Here is a 6,973-nt window from a genome sequence, read left to right as displayed (position 1 = left end):
ACTGCCTACTTGCAAGGCAGGCGCTTATACCGCTGAGCTAAAGCCCCAGCCCCCAGCATTTACCATATTTTCTGATTCTCTTGTGTATTTTTCAAGCTTTTTTGGAAAATAATTTCATTTGGGAAAGGACAGTTTGAGTTGCATATGCATGTCTTACTCAGACTTACTGTTTGCCTTTCATTTTTAATAAAACTTTAAAAATATTCTATACAATTTTAATAGCTCGTAAGCATAGTTGGTTTCATAAACATACGTTAGAGGCAGGTCCTGTACAGTGTAATAATACTCCACTGTCACTACTTTGAAATTCTTCACTTTTAAACAAGAGGACCCATGTTTTTGTTTTGCACTGGGCCTTGCAAATCATGTAGCTGTGCTGCTCATCTGTCCACTCTGTGTATGACCGTGTATTGCTGGTACTAGTACAAATACTTATTAACTTAAACCTATGAGTGCACCCCAGGGGAGATGGTTTGCCTGTCACCTAACTGGGACCACTGTCCACTCACAGCTGGACTCTATAAATCATCCTATTGCTTTGTGGCCATGACCGAAGCTGATCAGTCTCCTCCTGTCACCTTCCCAAATGTGACTGTCACAGCTCTTCCACCGATAACCCAAGAACATCTGATTAATTCTCTTCTAGCTTAGTGAAGCCTGTGCAAGCAATTTCAGTTCAATGTAAACAAAATTTAGTGAACAGACACATCACATCACAGGTAGCAATTTGATAAAATAAATAATAAAAACACAATATAATGTAATTTTAAAAAGAATGAGATGTAACTATGAATATGGTCAGAAAAATACACAGTGTCCTTTTTAACAAATTGCAGAAGAATATGTAGGGTATTGATTTTTGTTGTTTTGTTTTTAGAAATATACTTAGATATGAGCAAACTTTGGGAAGATCCATATTTTAACTATGAGCTGGAATGGCTGTAGGGAGTGGCGATATATATATACATATATATTCCGGAAGATTTGTGTTTTGCTCTAATTGAAATAGTTTTACCAAAAATGTTTTCTTTTTAATTAGAGAAAAGTTTAAGATTGCTTTTAGTAACAAAATAAATATCTAATATGCTTTCCTTTATTAAAGATATCCATCTGGATATTTGAAAATATTCGATCATTCTCTAAAAAATTATATTAAATTATAGGTTTAAAATTATAATTGTTAGAGTTAGAAAGTCAACTATGGAATCATCTGTATAAACGTTTTTCTTGGGACCATATCAATGATCCAACTGTTTCAAATTATCTATAGATACTGTTTAGTGTTCAAATATAGTTTATGACCATAAAAGTTCAGTTAATTAACCCATGCAATAATCAAATTCAAAAATGCTGTTCCTGCCCTCCAGAAAACTACATTTAGTGGACCAGACAGACAGTGACAAGGCCAACATATTTCTAATTCTTACTTTGAAATCAATAAGTCATCTATTGAGAATTATTAAAATAGACTAGGTGATGGAACCAATTGCCTGTTTTGCTCAATTCCTGTCCTAAAGGAGACTGTCTTCTAAGTAAGAGCCATTAAGAAAGAAATAAGACAAAGGGAGTATTCTATTGGGATATATTTGGCAAAATTGTTTTAACCCCAAAATGATGAATACAGATGTAACGGTAAAGTTAACGAGTAGTGCTATACTGGACAATTTCAAAGTTCAAAATAAATTAAATACGCCTTTCAAAATACAGCTAGTGGTAAGGTTAACTACCTGTATCAGCATGCACATTTTGTAATGCTATTACCACTTAGACTCCTTTGTTCATTAATTTAGAGTATCCTAATTTCCATTAGCAGGGCTTCTTTGCAGTGTAGTTCTCCCAAAACCATTATGACTATTGAAAATCACTGTTTGACACCACTCTCCAAACTCAAGTATATATGACAACAGTTGTCCTCAGGGGTGAGGAAATTCTTTTACTTATGCTCAGAAAATGTGTTGTTTCAGATGCCCTGTAATTTCCTTTGTTTATTGATAACCCTCTAAGATAATTTCATGAAATGAGTGAATCATTAGAAGAAACTTGAAATTAATGTAAAAAAGGCTAAATGTATTTTAAAACAGTTTATCATGAAATCAACATTGAAGTTATGATGCTCCTGTTGGAAAATACAGGAAACTTTATATGACAAGACAAGGATATTGCTATTATCACTAAGCATAAAGGTAGAACCTGGTGAGTTTGTCACAGTTTTACAGGCATATAAAATTAAAATAAGTTCCTAAATCTGGTTTCACTTCTAATGTCAAATCTTATATATTTGAATAATTCAAAATCATTTTGTGCACACACATACACACTCGCACTTGTAAACATACACAGTCCACGTCACTACTGAATAAAAAATGAATTTGAGTCATTTCCAAACTTGCAAGCTATTTTCACATATGATATACTTGTTATAAGGTAAATTCTTTCCAAAATTGCTATGTTAAAGTACAAATACTCAGTACTTCAGGAATATAGGACTCTAAAAGGGCTTTTTGAGGTAAAGGAGGTCATATGTGTGATCTCTAATCCAAGTGATTGGTGTTCTTATAAAAAGAGATGAGAGCCAGGTTTGAGGGCACCTGCCTGTGGTCCCAGCCCTAAGGAAGGCTGAGGGTAGGCGACCACAAGCGTAAATCCTGTGTGGGCAAGTTAGTGAGACCTTGACTCTAAAATAGTTTTAAAATGTTTTGAAAATGACTTGGGTTGTAGATCAGAGGAAAAGTATCTCCTGGGTTTGATCCTCAGTAGAGGCCAAAAGAGTTTACAAACCAGTTATACTGTATCAGTCAGCATTTTACCAGAAAAACAGATACAACACAAGATACACAGGTGTGTAACGAATTACAAGATCAGCTTAGGATGGTCACCTGCAGACTCCAGTGAGGAAGCCTGCAGAGAGTGTCGCACACTGGAGACCACAGGATTGAGTCCAAGATCTGGAGCTCACTGGGGTCCGTGCAGTCCACGACAGGAGGCCAGTAGGTCTGTGATGGAAGGCTGAAGAGTCTGCCCCAGAAGCTGAAGAGTCTGTGTTGGAAGTCAGGAGACAACGTTCAAGTGAAGGTGAAAACCGGAGCTTTTCTGAAGAACAGAAGCAGATCCACGCTCCCTCATTTCCCTGTATACCCTGCAGGTGATGAACTGTCCTAGGGCAGGTCCTCTACACCCTCCCGCGTGGAATTGCTGAGCTGACTTTGTTAAGTTTCTAAATTTCTCAAAGTAGACACAATCAATCAACTGTTACCATGTATTCTTTTTTGTTTGTTTGTTTTTGTTTTTGTTTTGTTGAGACAGGGTCTCACTATGTAGTTCAAAAATGCCTGGACTTACTATGTTATTCAGATGGGCCTTGAACTCAAGGTGATCTTCCTGCTTCAGTCTCCCAAGTGCTGGGATTATAGGCAGCAAACACCACCGGCTAGATGATGTATTTATAATGTATAACATTTTGAAATGAGAAAGAAGATTATACCATCTTGTAAAAAGTGAATTTTACATGTAAGTGAAGTAGTTGATTTGTGATTTCATTTCACAAATGGCTTCTTTAAGAAATGGAGAGTGATGTCTGTTGGAAGCTACTACTATTGGATAGACGGATGTTTAGAAGATGCAAAACTTTGAAAGTCTAAACTTTTCACTGGTGAGAACATATATTTCTCAATTCTAAACTTTTCATGGCTGTGAACATGACGTATCAAGTTGAAAGGTGGAGATGTGATGCTAATTGTATGCTCTGTTGTTATTTCAGTGGGAGTAGTGAAGTCTGAGTTACCTCACCTTTGAGTATTTCTAGGTGGTGTCTACCTATGAGAAGCTTTGGGAGCTTACAGCAAATCTTTCCAAGTCTTAACTTTGTTTAATCACAATAAATCTTGTCGTGGGATCTCCAATGGTGAGTACTCCAATAACTTCTTTTGGCTAAATTAGAAAAGAATAAGAAACTAACATGAATTTTATGGCTTATAGGGACTCCAGAAATATACTAAGGCTTATTTTTATGTCTGATTAGGAAACTCAGGCCCTCAGAGTTTTGGGTTGTTTAGATAAAATCATTGAATTAGATGTGAGAAGAACTAATTAGGTATCATGTGATGATAGGCAGAAACACTTTCTAAGACAATGTAGTAGACACTTTTGTTACTTTTTTGTCTATACAAGATCTGAACTTTAGGAAAGCCCTGCAGCTGCACTTGCATTGCAGGAAGAACTGTGTGAATGTCTGTGACTTCTGGCCGCTGGGGAATCCACAGCCAACCTGCATCCTAGACATGGAAGTTCAGGTCTTTTATCAGAATGAACTAGTTTATTGTTGCTGGTTTCTTGAACAGAGAAAATCAATACCTGAGCACACGTGACAGGTAATTTTTTAAAAGCTGCAACTGGAGAAAAGAAAGAAGCCAAATCACAAAAGGAAACATACGGAAGAGAGCAGCTCACGCTGGCAACAGATTCTTGGTTCCAGTTTATTCCTAAGGTGTGTCTACAACGCTGCCCTCAGATTCAGGAGTAGCTCCTGGATTCCTATGATACACTTGTCTTTTCTTCCTGTGCAGGTTTATTTACAATCAAAAAGACCTGATGAATGCATACTTTCCACATCCTTGCAATGATCAAAGCAGCAGGTTGAGTCTCACTAACTTGATAAATAAATAAACAGGAGAAAAAAATCTTCCTGTTGATATTTAAAGCTGTACATTTTTGTGTCACAGAAGTATTGATAAAAAATCAATTCAAATAATTATTTTACTAGTTTCTTGTGCTTTATTCTTTACTAGACTCTATGGTAGACTCTATGGTATGGTAGTGATACACACCAACGCTGTGGCAGGTCCGCGTTCATTGTACACATGGTTTCGGGATGAAGTTGGATACCTCCGTCGGATACTGCACCGATGAAGAAGAAAGAGTCAAAGTCTGAAAATGCCTGCTGTGGTTTAGACAGAAGATGCTCCCCAGGAGTCTAGTATCCAGGCTCAGGGCGGGGCTTTTGCAGGGTGACTGGGCCCTGGGGAAATGAACTCATCAGTGGAGCAGTCTGTCCATGAGTCCATGGCTGTGTGTTCTTTGGAAGTGGGTTCTGGGGGGAGGAGGCGTGGGTCCGTGGGGAAGACTGGGCAGGGTGTAGCCTGCCAGGCTCCTCTCTTATTTCACTGTTTGCCAGCTGACAGGCAGCGCGTGCCCTTTCTCTGCCAAGCTGTTCTGCTGTGCTGTTTTTGCCCTTGAACCCGTGGACCATGGGCTGAAACCACCGCATTTGTGAGCCAAAGTTAACCTTGCCTCCTTTGGATGTTGCGAGTATGAGGCCTGACTTAAAAACTTCATACAGTTTTCCAAGAACTTTAGTGATTTCCTCTGAGAGTCTGACCTTATAAATATGTATAGCACAAGACCTGGTCATCTTCTGCCAGGATCACACCTTCACTGTCAAGTATGTATTGTGTTTATTTCAAGACTTTCCTGCAGTTTTTCTAAAATCTCAAGGCCAGGCTCTTAGGCAGCTATAAAACAGTTCTTTATTCTTTACCCACGGTTAAAAGTCAAATCACCCTGAGTTGTTTAAATGGATATTTTAACCTTCATAGGCTTCACCACCAGAGCCTATCAGAATTTTGTATTGTCCTTGCTCAAAAACTCTTGTGTAATAAATTCTTTTATGCAGAATTCCTCCTTTTATATAAAACAGAAGCCTCTACAAACCCTGCAGCTACTGTACCCAACAGACACCTCTCACACTCCTTCAGAAGGACTCCCATGTCAGGTATAGACTGTATCATGCTGCAACTCTGAGAATTTGGATTTGATGAGATAAAACAATTATTTCTCGTGCACATGCACACGCACACACACACACATATGTACATATTATGGTTTAAAAACTGGTGGTCAACTTAACACCAGCTGAACTGAATCAGCTGGTGCCAAATGTAGCCACCTAAGGAAAGTTGCCAGCATAAAAAGGAGACCTGGAGAGGAGAGTAGCGATGTGGGTTCCCCCAAGTGTTGTTCTTTGGAGCCATTGGTTCTCCTGGAGGAGCTCGTCATGCTGGCTCCCCTGATATGAATTCAGCCATTATCATTGAGGAGCTCAGGACCGTGTTGCTGAATATGGTTACGGTCCAGTTTGGGGAGCTTTGGTCCGTACGTTGAGCATCACTTCCTGACTCTAGAAGGGAAGATGTGTGGTGTTTAATCTCCAGGAGAGGCTTGTCATTCTGGCTTCCTGATGTTACTAGACTGTTCTTACTGAAGGAGCTCAGGACCTCCTTGTCACTGAGGATAGCTGTGGTACTTTTCAGGGCATCCCTGGTCTTTATTTTGAGCATTATTTCTTGGCTCCAGGACAGAACCCTCGGTCTGCTGGCACAGCTCCTTTACCCCAGTGGCATAGACTTTGTAGCTTCCACCACTGACCTTCGGCCTTCCCAGTGCAAATCCATGGGATAGACTAGCATGGGTCATTGTGGTGGGCTCTTGATCTTCAGCTGGACTCATACAGGTTATTGCCATGGGATCTAGGCCTTTGCTGAATTTGCTAGGTCTTTAGTGTTGTGAACAAATTTCCTGTACTTTCTTATATTTAACTCTGAGTGACTATCATAAAATAATATTATAAATTCTGTGTTCTGTGTATAATTGTTCTCCTCATACCCCCTGACTACAACAGCTTGTATTAAATAGTTTTTCATAATTATGTGAGCTAAGGTAATTCGCCATAGTTGGTCCCCATTTGCTGCCGTAAGTATGCGGTAACAAATATACACATTAGGAATCTGACCAGATGCAGGAAGCAAAATCTTGAAAACTGTTAATCAGTCACATTTTTCTAATGACCTTAAAATAGACACCAAATTGCAAGAGTTAAATGAACCAGCAGTCCCAAGTACCATTTCCATTAATACCCCTCTGGCTGGATGCCCTGTTCTGTTATAAAATAAATCAGCACAGAACCAGAGGAGGGAGGGCG

This window comes from Cavia porcellus, unplaced genomic scaffold (genome assembly GCF_034190915.1).
Source record: "Cavia porcellus strain 051 isolate PalLab524CR breed Dunkin Hartley unplaced genomic scaffold, mCavPor4.1 scaffold_2, whole genome shotgun sequence".
Lineage (NCBI taxonomy): Eukaryota > Metazoa > Chordata > Mammalia > Rodentia > Caviidae > Cavia > Cavia porcellus.
Note: the sequence above shows the minus strand (reverse complement) of the source record.